The sequence below is a fragment of the Nicotiana attenuata genome, chromosome 10 (assembly GCF_001879085.1).
Source record: "Nicotiana attenuata strain UT chromosome 10, NIATTr2, whole genome shotgun sequence".
NCBI lineage: Eukaryota > Viridiplantae > Streptophyta > Magnoliopsida > Solanales > Solanaceae > Nicotiana > Nicotiana attenuata.
Window position 1 is genome coordinate 7,656,995 of NC_031998.1, and position 14,351 is coordinate 7,671,345.

Sequence of the window (14,351 nt, forward strand, 5' to 3'; positions counted from 1 at the left end):
CCGAGATCCAAAATATTTAAAAGCTAACTCCGTGCCACAAGTTTACACTTAGCCTTACTTTGTGGAATTAGTTGAGTAAAAACGGCCAAACAGGAGATATTTTTGTCCGTTTGGTAGGTTGTCTTGAAAAAGTAGGGGCAGTAACAGGAGTATCTGATGGGACATCATTTGGATTAGCAGAGCTATCACTAGTTGGGTTAATATCAGGAGCAGGACAAGTGGGTATATCATCATCCGGTTGAGTTTCATCAAAATCTATTTCCTCATCATCATTTTCATCAATAGTTGGATTAGAATAAAGAGCATTCATTAATTCATGGTGTAATTGTTCACCAACTGTAATATTATGGAAAAATTGACTCTCAGTAAATTGTAATAATCTACTATCGCTATCAAGAACAGCAGGTGTAGGACGGATATGAGGTTTGGTTCGGGGAGCCGGAGGCAGTGGAGGAGGAACAGATTGACCACTAGATTCGCCACTCTTGAATTTTCCATTATTTTTACCAAAATTTTTTTTTAAGGAAGCCACTTAATTAATCAACTAATAGAAAATAAATAAAACAAACAAAACTGTAATATTAAAACTTAAGAGTTGGAACGAGTTTACCAAATTGACGAACAACTTTTTGAAAATTGATTATCGTTGAAGACTTGAAGACTTAAATTCACCAATTTCATAATTTTTTCACAAAAAGTAACAATAAAGTAAGCAATAGTAGCAATTATAGAAGAAAAATAAAGAGAGATTATGGTAGATTGATGTTTTGTAAGAAAAAGAATGAGGGAGTATTTATAGTTGAAAATAGGGAAAAAGTGTAATCATAAAAAGTTTGGGGTTAAAATAAAGTTGGGGGGGGGGGGGTAGGGAGGGGGGTTAAATGGCTATTTTGTAAATCGCCAACGGCTATTTTGGAAGACCCAACGACCATATCTAAATGCCCCAACGGGCAGAATTTTTTTTTAAAATTTTTTATCGTTGGGACCGTTTGGCCCGCCAGGGACCGGTCCCGGTCCTAGCGGTCCCAAAGTAGATAACCAGCCCATTAGCCCGAACAAGGCCCACGAAAACCGATCGAACCAGTCCTGGCCTATTTGGCCCACTTGGCCCATTTGGCTCGCAGTCCAGGCCAATCCCGGTCCCGAACAGGCCCACTTGCCACCCATATGTATAGTTTGTATATCGGTAAAGATTCATGGCGGCCTCATTAGCCTGCACAGTTTTATATATATATGAGCTTTTGGGTATGTTTACCCCTTAGATGAGAGAGATGATATTTTCACATGAATTAGAATATGGCCGCATCGGCCTAATTTGAGGGTTACCCCTCCAAAGTTTACAGTTACAAAGTGGTACGCTCGCGCTGAGTATTGCACCAGGTGCCAACCGTGCCTCGTCAGGTTTCGGGCGTGACAAACTTGGTATCAGAGCAGTTCTATCCTAGGGAGTCTACGAGCCTGTCTAGTAAGTCTTGTTTATAGATGTGTTGTGCACCACATTATATAAACAGGAAGCTATAAGGTATTTAGGAGTCTGTTGCTCTTATTTCAAATCTGAATCGTGCTATAGAGCTGAGTCATAAGAGTTCAAGCCAGGACTTATTGTCACGGCCCAAAATCTAACCTTGGTCGTGATGGCGCCTATCGTGTTACAAGGCAACCCTATTCGCAAAATATTACTACTAATTTGATTATAAGAATTTAATAAATCATTTCTAATAATTTAATTCCAGATAAACTAAACCAACTGTAAATATAAATAATATAAAATACGGAAACGAGTCCCAAACATCGTGGTGTCACTAAGTCATGAGCGCCTAAAACTATAAACTAAGATATATAAACTGTCTAACTGTCCAAAATAAGAAATGGCAAAAGGAGTAACAATGTCCTGCGGACGCTAGCAGCTACCTTGCAGTCTCCAATTAAAGTCGGCCTGAACTCAACGATCGCCGCACTCTAACTCACCTGGATCTTCACATAAAGTGCAGGGTGTAGTATGAGTACAACCGACTCAGTAGTACCAGAAATAACTAAGGAACTGAGCAGTAGTGACGAGCTAAGAAAAATAGTCTAATTATTTATTTTCACAATTTACAATAACCATGAATAAACAGGTAAATTCCATAAAACCAACAAATGCCACAAAGAAATTTAACAGATAAATGCAGCAACAGCAAAAGTAAATGCAACCTCACAGCAATGTCACTCCATCACTCAGCACTCGCACACAGCACTCCACACTCAACACTCAACACTCAACACTCTGTGCTCACTAGGGGTGTGTACATACTCCGGAGGGGCTCCCAAAGAACAAGCGCTAAGCACGGACAACTCACGTGCTACCATATCAATACCTGGATCCGCACGGCCAACTCACGTGCTACGCGGATTCAAGCCTAAGAACTTCTAAACTTCCTACTTTCGCCAATTCAAGCCTAATTCTACCACGGACCTCCAAATTACATTCCAGACACACTCCTAAGTCTAAAATCACCCAACGAAGCTAATCGAATCATAAAAATCCAAATCCGAATTCGTTTACTCATAAGTCAACTTCCGGTTGACTTTTCTAACTTAGCTTTCTAACTAAGAGACTAAGTGATCATTTCACTCCAAAAACTACTCCGAACCCAAACCTACCAACTCGGCACAACTCAATACAATTGGAAAACACAAAAATAAGCATAGATGGGGAAAATGGGCATATAACTCTCAGAACGACTGACCGGGTCGTTACATCCTCTCCCTCTTAAACAAACGTTCGTCCTCGAACGAGTCTGAAAACATACCTGGAGTCTTAAATGGGTGAAACCTTCAGCAATACATTCTTGACACATTCAAATCATATGAACTCATCTCGCGGTCACATCATACTCATCACGTGTACATCCAGCCACTATTTCCACTAATAGGGACACTACCGGACATACAGGTGCACAAGCACGCGCTCACACAATCAACACCTTAGTGCTCAATCTACAGTCAAAACACGGCCTCAAGTCCTCCAGACTGGCCCAATATCAACACGCAGAAATCACATCTCGCCCTCATCCAGAGAATCCCAATTCGTCGATGCACAACTGATATCGAGCGCTCATGTGTGCATACGAATGCATGGAAGGAATTAAAAGAGTTACACTTCAAGCTGAATCAATACCGCACGATAAGAATTCAAGAAGGTGAAGTTTTCTTAAAGGTTCTACAGCCTCTCGAAGATAAGTACGACGTCTCCGTACCGATCTACAAGACTCTACTAAACCCGCTCATGACTCGTGAGACCTATGTAACCTAGGCTCTGATACCAACTTGTCACGACCCAAAATCTAATCTTGGTCGTGATGGAGCCTATCGTGTTACAAAGCAAGACTATTCCCAAAATATTACTACTAATTTGATTATAAGAATTTAATAAATCATATCAAATAATTTAATTCCTGACAAACTAAACCAACAATAAATATAAATAATATAAAATATGGAAACGAGTCCCAAACATCGGGGTGTCACTAAGTCATGAGCGCCTAAAACTATAAACTAAGATATATAAACTGTCTAACTATCCAAAATAAGATGACAAAAGTAGTAACAAGGTCCTGCGGATGCCAACAGCTACCTTGCAGTCTCCAATTAAAGCCGGCCTGAACTCAACGATCGCCGCGCTCTAACTAACCTGGATCTGCACATAAAGTGCATGGTGTAGTATGAGTACAACCGACTCAGTAGTAACAGAAATAACTAAGGAACTGAGCAGTAGTGACGAGCTAAGCAAAACAGTCCAATTATTTATTTTCACAATTTACAATAACCATGAATAAACAGGTAAATTCCATAAAACCAACAAATGCCACAAAGAAATTTAACAGATAAATGCAGCAACAGCAAAAGTAAATGCAACCTCACAGCAATGTCACTCCATCACTCAGCACTTGCACTCAGCACTCCACACTCAACACTCTACGCTCACTGGGATGTGTACAGACTCCGGAGGGGCTCCCAAAGCCCAAGCGCTAAGCACGGACAACTCATGTGCTACCATATCAAAACCTAGATCCGCACGGTCAACTCACGTGCTACGCGGACAACTCATGCGCTATGGTATAAATACCTGGACCCGCACGGTAAATTCACGTGCTATGCCGACAACTCACGCGCTATGGTATTAATATCCTCACAACCAGGCCATTATATCAATACATGGATCCACACGATCAACTCACGTGCTACGCGGACAACTCACGCGCTATGGTATCAATACCTAGAACCGCATGGTCAACTCACGTGCTACGCGGACAACTCACATGCTATGGTATTAATATCCTCACAATCAGGCCATCGGTCTCACTCAATCATATACCTCACTAGCCTCACCGTCATCAACAAATAAGGGGACACAACCCACATCAAGTATCACAGCATATTAGCAAATAAATAGAGACGGAGGTAAACATGTACAATGATTTCTATGACTGGTTATAATTATGTGAGCATGAATAAACATGATCCCTAACTTGAAGGCAGACAAGTTCAACAACAAGTAAATGCATAAACACAGATAATGGTCATTAGGTCTCACAGGAAGGACCAAGTCTCAATCCCTCGAGGCGTACACACACACGCCCATCACCTAGCGTGGGTATCACCTCCAAATAATCACGTGATATCAAACGCTCCAGGTTTATACCCTCAAGGCCAGAGTTAAAACTGTTACTTACCTCAACAGCGTAAAATCCTATTACGGGATGCCCTCGTCTCTGGACTCGGTCTCCAAAAGCTCTGAGTCTAACCAAAATCAGAATAATACTATCAACATGGCTAGAGAATCGAATTCCACAATAAAAACTACAAAAATAGGCCAAAAATCTAAAACCGGCCAAAACCCGGCCCCTTGGCCCATGTCTCAAAACCAGTCAACAATGGCAGAATCAAAATCCTCATCCTCTCCCGAGTCTAACCATATAAAAATTTTTAAAATCGGACTCCGTTTGGTCTCTCAAATCCTCACTTAAAACTCTCAAAACTCAAACCCTAACTCCCTCAATTTCACTTTGAAATCATCAGTCAAATCCCAAAAACGAAGATGGATTCATGAAATATAATCAAAACCGAGTAAAGAGAACTTACCCCAATCCCTATGGTGAAAATCACCTCCAAAATCGCCCAAATCCGAGCTCCCCAACTCAAAATATGATCGAATGAACAAACCCTAGTTTTATATATTTTTCTGCCTCATTTCTCATGCCAAACGATCCTGAAACTCGTATTTTATGCCTCCAATGGATTCCTTGTAAAATTCTAGTCAAGTTGGACTTTTGAATCACTCAATTTGGCCTTATAATGAAGGAGATATGTTGGTTTCAATATTTGCAAATAGTGCAGATTTTTAATTACGCCGTCAGTGGCAATTCCGTAATTAATCTGAAAAAATCTAGCAACCTAATTCTTAGTAAAATGATCCTAAAATCCTCATACGATGCCCAAATTCTACAATTCTTTTTGCTACCGGTCCGTAATTATGATACGGATCTAATGCTTCAATCAAAAAAGAAATCAGAGCTCATTTGTTCAATATAATATCATTTATTCTTGAAGAAACGGCGTCGAAACATAAGAAAAACCAGCGCAATACAACCCAAACTTATCCAAAACTCACCCGAGGCCCTCAGAACTAAGTGATCATTTCACTCCAAAAACTACTCCGAACGCAAACCTACCAACTCAGCACAACCCAACACAGCTGGAAAACATAAAAATAAGCATAGATGGGGAAAATGGGGATATAACTCTCAGAACAACTGACCGGGTCGTTACACTTATGTTTGCAATTGATATAGAGATGCTTGCAATTAGAAAAATTACAGCTAGCTAGAGGGCTACTACAGCAGCAGGTAAGGGCACTAGTAGAGAGAGAATTCTTGACAATGTTACATGTTGAAGCCCTATCAGATCATGCATACCAGATGTGCGGATTTCCTACATAAGACCCTAAGACGATAATATCTAATATACCCCGCGAATAGCAGGCCATGGGAGTATTAGAAGGTAAAAGTATAAGTTTCAATAGATAACAGAAGCAGGGTGAATAAGGGTACGAGGTACCCAATTAACGAAGATTATCCAAATGTTCAATTCAGGCAGAGAATTATAAGGCTCCTAAGTTACCTTTAACAGAAATAGAGGTACGTACAATTGGTCACACCTATCTCGGTTATACCCTATGGGAGCTAACATAAATAGTTTAAGAGAAGATGGAGTATCAGGATCCAGCTTGGGTTAGAGTAACCCAAAAAGGCGGACTGAGTCAGGGGAGCTAAAAGTGAAACAATGTTTTGTTGAGATTTTTATAATATTGTGATAGATAAAAATATTAGCAGGGGAATAAGAAGAGAGTAAATGAAGCATTATGAGTAAGGTAAGATAAATGAGTGATAACGGTAAATCAAAATATGGTAGGATGACAGAGTCTATGGTTAAGTAAAGGAAAATACAAGAGGTGACAGGCCTTGAGACAATAAAAGAATATAAGCCATGAAGTCATATCCTTATTTCAAGAAAATGAGTTGGTGTCTCCAACATAATTACTGTTGATACCCAATTTTCCCTCATATTTAAATTGCATATATATACTTTCAAAATATTATATTTTCATCATCAATTAGTTTATGAACCTATACAGGCATTTTACATAATTTTCTATAACTTTTACACGTTTTAAATCAATTTCTTTCTGCAATTTTATTGTATAAATACACAATATTATCCTTCAAATTATTTTTATGGTGATTTAATCATCCAAACTCATTATTTATACCAATATGTATGTTTTTAAATATTTTACTGTATTTTTATAATTACATTCGCATTTTTAGGCTAATTGCATATTTTTGCAATAATAGCCCATATTTATGTAAAATTTGTTATTTATGCAAAAAATATCTTTTATATTTTTATAATGCTAAGTTATTTTTTTTATCATTTCAGTGCATAAATAATATTTTTTGTTATTTATAATTATTTTTATAAATTATTTTTGTGCTAAATATGGGGTATTTAAATAATAGCCTAATTCTAAACCTATTTTTCGGACCTAATACACCAACCCAATCGGTACCCGTCTATTTTTAACCTGCCCTGTTCACTTTTAAATCCCAACCGTTGATCTTTCAAGATCAACGGCCCACATCCTTCCCACCGTTTTAATTAACCAAACCCCCTCCCCCCCCCCCCCAAAACCCTATCCATTCTCTCCGGCTCGTCGCCCTCATATGCTCACATCTCTCTTCTCTTCGGAAGAACCCTAGCCATATCCCCCAAATCCCCTCTCCTAATCCCGTTGATAATGGGATTTTATCATTATTTGCTTACGTTATTGTTCTCCTCTCACTACTGGCGGTTCGTCTATGGTGTTACCCAGTTTCTTGCCTAAACATGGCAATCAAATATCATCAAAAGTCGAACCAAAATCGGTTAAAATACTTGACTTCTTTGCTATTCCGTGTATATTCTTCCCTTTGTTCTATTATGGGTACGGATCTTTATGTATTTTCTGTTGATTCTTACTTACCCTAATACTAGGATTTTAAAATCTCTTTAGATCGAACCAAAATTGGTTCAATTCTTTGATTTCTAGTGATATTTTGTCTATATTCGTCCTATTCTATGTGATGTTTGATTTTTTATTTAGATTCTGCCGATTTTTCACTTTCCCTAAAAATTAGGGTTTGAGATTTATCTCTTTTCCCTACTGACTTTCGATTGCATGTGATGTTCTTTCTTTTCCCGTGTTTAATTGATGATTTTTCTTGTTTGGTTGTTTAATTTCTACTACTATATAAACCCTCCCCATTCCCCTTTGAGACAGACTTTAATCACTATTTTCTCACTAAAAAAGCTGAAGTTTTTTTCTACTCTGTGCTTGTTACTATTCGATTCTATTTGGCTCATGGCCGGTTGAAAGCCAAGGCCACCGGACTTTACTTGTTCTGACCTCTCTTGGGTGTGGCACTGCCTGGGTTCTTGAACCCTTGGAACTTGACACATTCGGAGTTATGGGTCCTTATTGCAATCCTTTTCATTGTTTGTCGAACAATCACTAGTTAGTCTCTAAGTCTTTGTTGCGTTTACTCTATTATCTTAAGCATGTTCTTTGAAACTGCATGATTTAATGTGTTTCTTTGACTCTTTTCGCCTAATTCTGCCTATGATTATTAGCCTAAATATGTCCCTGCACCTAGTTTATTTAGTTGGAAAGAATGAAGCATGCTTAGTTTAATGTTGCTGATAGTTCAAATGTTCTTCTTTGACTATATGGTTCAATCCATGTTTCTCTACCTAATCCTGAACTTCTAATGACCAATTGATGTTATTAGCATGCCCTAACTTGTTTAAGATCTTGCTCTGAATATTGTATGCTCCTTTGACTATTGTTGCCACTATATGTGTTCTTGTCATGACCAATCTATACCCCTAATGATTTGTAATCCCTTAAAGCCAGTCTGCCTGACTGATACTCTCTATGTTACCTGATCCTTCTGGAATTATAATGTTTAACTCTTGTGTTTGGTATAATATGATCCTTTAAGTCCTGAATTGGTTGCACTACTTGGTTTTTAATAGTCTAATAACATTGCCTGTTAACTTGTAATCCCAGGCTCCTTGTTCCTTATCATATGTCACCCTGCCCAGTGTGTTAATTTGCTCATGTGATTATCTTATAAGTTTGCAAATGCTTTCCAAACCTATTACTCTACTACTATTTTCACTTATTGTTTCCTATTATGAGTCCAATTCTGGGGCTCGCTGAAAGCCAAAGCCCTTCCCCTAAGTTTCCTCTATCAACCTCCCTAGTGTGAGCACTGCCCTGGGTTCATGAAGCCCTTGGGAACTTTGACACACTAAGGTATAAGGTTCTTTGGCACTCTATCCTAAATGCTCTATCCTACCCTCTTTTGACCTAGTGAATGAGCCAATGGGCTTGTGCATGGATGTCTTTTGAATCTTTGATGGCTACTGGGTTTTGGCTATTTTATGTAAATGAGGGATGTTTTCTGGGTTTGATTGGCTATGACTTCTGGGCTGTGATGAAGCATGTTGGATGTGAAATTGAAGGTCTGGCCTGGCCGGGTATACTTTGGGTCTATCTAAGGCCTACTATAGTTATTTTATAACGTTGTAATTAACTTCATTCACTTGGCATGTAATAATTCTGTAATAACAATTGGGGTGTTAGTAAAATTGGGAAAATGGGTTTACTTTAATATTTTCATGAAACGGGTAGAAATCCTGCTTATAGGTGCTTAATTTGTTCAAACATGTTATATTCCTATGTGTTGTTAGATAACCTTCATATAGGTGTTAAATTTGCTCGAACATGTTCTGCTACTGTGTGTTTTAGATAACCTGCCTATAGGTGTTTAATTTGTTTAACCATATTCTGCTTCTACATGTTTGTTAGATATCATGCCTACAGGAAAATAAAATGACCAATCCTTCCATTGCAGCATGTTTTCTAGGTACCATGATCATAGAATTATATTAGTTTATGTTCTACCAATCTGCATTTTAGAAATCATGCCTATAGGGTCTTAATTGGTTGATATGATATGGTTATTATTACTCACTTAGGAGATATGTCTATAGGAGCTAAAACCAGTTTCAATCGCTAATTGTAGAAATCCTGCCTATAGGATAATCCCACTCGCTTTTACGTGCTAATATATTGATCTTTCAAACATTGTTTCGTTGCCACTATTAGAAAGCATGCATATAGGATCAAACTGAGCAATTTTGAATATCTCCATAGTTATCACCGCCAATTACTACACCTAGATCATGTTTATAGGTTTAAACACTTATAATCTATACTAATCAGCATATAATATCAGGTTCCATAAACTATGTAGTTATTTAGAAGTCATGCCTCTAAAATAACACCTTGCATCTGAAACTGCCTGCATGTTTGAACTCCAAAGTCATATAGAAATCATATCTATAGGGCTTAATGGCTTTAACTCGTCTCAATTCTGAAACTGTCAAATGCCTAATTTGTTTGCGTGCATTTGTTGTCTAAGTGTTGAGGCTAAGTTGAGCCCTTAACTGGTTTTATATGAAGTCCAACTTATTTTGTATGTCACCTAGTTTTCTCATTTTTAGCAGCCTAAGTTAAGTCTAGAACCACCCAAAATAGTGTTCCAAACGCCTCCTGGACCATAGGCATGAGACGGGTAGTGCACGCATAAGGCACGGTTTAGAATCAACTAATGTGCTTTAGGTATTAACTTAAAGATAGTAATCAGGTAGTAGGAGATGATAGTTTGTACCCATTGAATAATACGAGTAACACCCCATCCTGAGGGATTTATGAAGTATTATTTATGTTGCACGGGGAGATCCTTTAGGCTAAAAAACATAGGACCCCCATCCCATCTTGTTTTAAAATTAATTATTTGTTTTTTGGTAGATTTTGATAATAATTGCCCCAACTCTTTGTCTTTCCCTTTAATTTGGACTAATTCACATAATTTGAGTTTAGCTGGGACCTACAATTGTGGACCTCGAAGAGTGCCTAACACCTTCTCTTCGAGGTAATTTGAGTCGTTACCCGATCTTTGGTGACGCAAACTAGTTAAACCTGAGTTACTTGCAAACAGGTGCCCTAACGCACNATTTCGCGAAAGAAAAAGGGGTGTTACTAGTTCGCCAGGAGGACCTAAGTTCGACGACCCTCCTCCCCCCCCCCGGGGGGGGGTAATAGAAATCAGCATAGGCTAGTAAACAAGATAAATCGAACATGAATTAGGGATTGGAGGATTTGATAATAGTCGTCATTGTGACAATTTCAGAGACCATGTTCCGACAAAAATAGAATGGACAATAGAAGAATAACCTTTAAAGGTCATTCAGGAAGACGCTTTCCTAAAGAAAGCCCTGTGTCACAGTTAAAATTAAGGAACTAAGTGTTCCAGTTACACTAGGTGTCACCCTCGCGCGTATGAAATTTAGTATCCGTGGTAGAGAAGGGTTACCGCAATGCGAGAAAGAATCAGTGAAGACGTGAAAAGACGCCGAAGATGAAAAGGTAAAATAATTGATCTTCACAGCATTAAATGTTAGTACTTCCCTAAAGGGGGAGAAGATGGGGTGATATGGTATTAAGTCGGAGTTAAGTGGTTCGGGTAACTATGAAATAGTAAAGGAAGTATGCGGTAAAAAGGCGAAAGGAATGACACTGCATTTATTCAGATCATACAGATATGTTACAACTCCAGAATATTATGCAAGCACGATGATGGGGAGAGGCAGTAAGGGTTCCCGACAAGGATGTTATTGATAAATAAGTGTGAATGGGCACTTGATACATTAGGAGCCAATGCGAAAGGTAAGTTAAGGCAAAAGACGTAACACAAGAGAGGTCACGCAAAATATAAATCTAAGAATGGACCAATGAGTAGTTAGTAGTTGATTCAGGAAGAGACAAGTTATGGCTAGACAAGAGATACAAATAAATTAGCGGATCATGCAAGATAAACGTAGTGAACCCAAACATAGGGAATTCACTCTCACAGATATGAAATCGTAATCCTTGAGAAATATTCAGATAGGAGTTGGGGTAGTTAAAGGTACCGTATAAGTGTTACAGAATAAACGAGAGTGCCACTGGGGAGACTATCAAAATCTCAGTTCAGAAACAACCCTACGAGCATAAGGGCACAGAGGTAAGTAACTAAGGATAATTTTAGGCGAGTAAAAAATCAAAAATTCCTTCGGGTATACGATGTAATAAGCTTGCAACTTTACAAGAGTCGGAGGGTCTCCCCTAAGTACTACAACAAAACACTAGCTGAGGAAATAAGAAAAAAGGCTTCAACCTAAGCATAGTAACCTGAAGAAGAAATGGTCTTGTAACACTACAATATTGTATGCTTCAACCTAAGCATAGTAACCTGAAGAAGAAATGGTCTTGTAACACTACAATATTGTATGCATTCCATAAGAAACTAGCACCTATCGTGGCTAATGAAGGGGAGGTAAAAAAATCAAAGGTAACATTCGGATCATAGGAGTTGCACGAAATTCCAATATATGCGGGCACTAAGATAAGGCAAGTATTCATGCAATAAGTGGCAGAACGACCAAGAAAAGTAATTGTTTACGTTTAAAGACAACTGAGAAGGCATGAAAGGAATTATTCGATTTATGACCCAAAGTTAGTTACGTTGCGATCGCACTTAAGATTTCAGAGTATTATTCATGAAGCATATACGTTGACATTTTTACAGTTATAAGAGACTCCGGTATAAGTTAAAAGAAATAATTGAGTCCACGTCACAGACAAAGGCTTGAATTCTAAGAAGGTTATATCATGGATGTTCCATAGCGTCCACGAAAGGCTAAAGTAATAACTAATATCCTGAGCTAGAGATCGGAAGATAGCTTAAGCCTACTTAAAGGCTGAGAGAGAAGAGGAAACTAAAGAGCTACATCAGCTAAGTGAATCAGGAGTCTGATTATAAGACCTAAATAATTATAGAAATTGTGATTGAGAACATTGCAGAATCACTCTTAATATTAGAGGTACAAAAGAGATAGTACAACAGCCATATTCTATAACGGCTCTACGATAAAGCCGGTTAGAATAGTACCAGCCTCATAAGAAGACAGTATGGAGCTCCCACCGGATTGTGTATGCACCAGAGGTGCAAGTGTTATAGTAGAGCTTCAAGTTGTGGATGTGAATTCCACCTATGTGGAAGGGTGTTTATGAAAAAACACCGAAAATATAATGTGAGATTTAAAGGTAAGTAAGGTAAAGGTGAAGAAGGTACGATATACTCAAGTGCAGAAGGTTGTGAATAGTCCAGACTTCGGATAGAGGGCTATAAGCACTGTGATTCAATATCCAAAAATGATAGTGGTGTCATCAGTGGAATATCTTCCAGTGTATGGTTTCCAGGTACCGAGAGGTTTAATTAAGAGAGCAAAGAAGAGTTAGATACGGCGTGATGTCTCACTTTAGGTTCCATAATAACATAAGGAAATCTATGGTTCTATCAAGTTAAAGAAAGGTTGAGAGTAGTATAAATAGATATGTGTAAGTCATAAGCTAAAGAATGATAGAGCAACAAGGTTTTAGATAGACATGAGTAAGGATAAGAAAAGGTGAGTGAGAAGGTGATGAGAATAGGTAAGGCCTAAGGATAAAGCCCATCACAAAGTGAGAGCTTATGGTTCCCGTAAGTTATAGAAAGCTCTATATAACCTGAATGAACTCGGAGGAGTCTATGACTAGGAGAAGTTAGAAGAGATTGAATGATGCCATGGTAGTAGAATAAGGGTGTAATTGCGATAGATAAGAGGAAGACGTTTAGGCCTATGATTGAGTAATGATTCAAATAAAAGGAATTTCATGAATTGCACGGGATTAGAATAGCCCCTAGAGGATGAACCACGTTGGGATGCCATCAAGTACGGTTATTGAAGTATGGTATCAACCCTGGGTGGATCAGGCAAATCACTTCAGATGTTCCCCGATGAGATGTGAGCCATAGTGATAATGTGTTACGTAAGAGGTTTCAAGTTATCAGTAGTAGATTATAGTTCAACATTAAGGTGAATCAACTGTAGATGGATAAAAGTTCCAAAGTATAAGATGAGATTAGGTTGTCATTGTTAAGATGAACAGCAGTAATGAGGAAGCATTAAAGGACTTAGATTTATACATATAGGAAAAGCAGCGAGAGAGTAACCTAGAGTTGGATACCAAACCTCGGTAGTAATAAACCGAAGTAAGTGTTACGTTATAGTATTACCCACCTAGATGTAGTAAAGCCATAAGCGTAGATAATTGAGGCTATGGAACAAGATGTAGCGATAGTCGTAAGTTTGACAAAGTACCAACGAAGGACTCCAGTACACCTATAGATGCCTAGAGTGACAGAATGGAATAGTTCTATGTAGGTTAACAAAATGAGGCCTAGAGACTGGCTAAAATATGGAGGAAGAAGAAGAGAAGAGTTGCATAGGTGCACATACATGGATAGAGTCGTACAGGTTGCACGATAAAAGGTAGCAACAGCAACGAGATTGGAAGAATTCTGACCACGGATCGTGGTGCGAGAAAGAGACCTAAAGGGGGGAATGCCCGGGGCTTTGGATTTATTCATAGAATAGTTGCCTAGATGTCAAGGACAATACTAAAGTATTTGTAAGAGCTATAGGTTATGATATTGATAAGCACATCAGTCAATATTCGAGGATGAATGTTCCAAAGGGGGAATGGTGTTACACCATATATTTTCGTACGTGAGAGTACGCCGTAAGTTAATTGATGTAAGCTCTGAACTGAGATCATC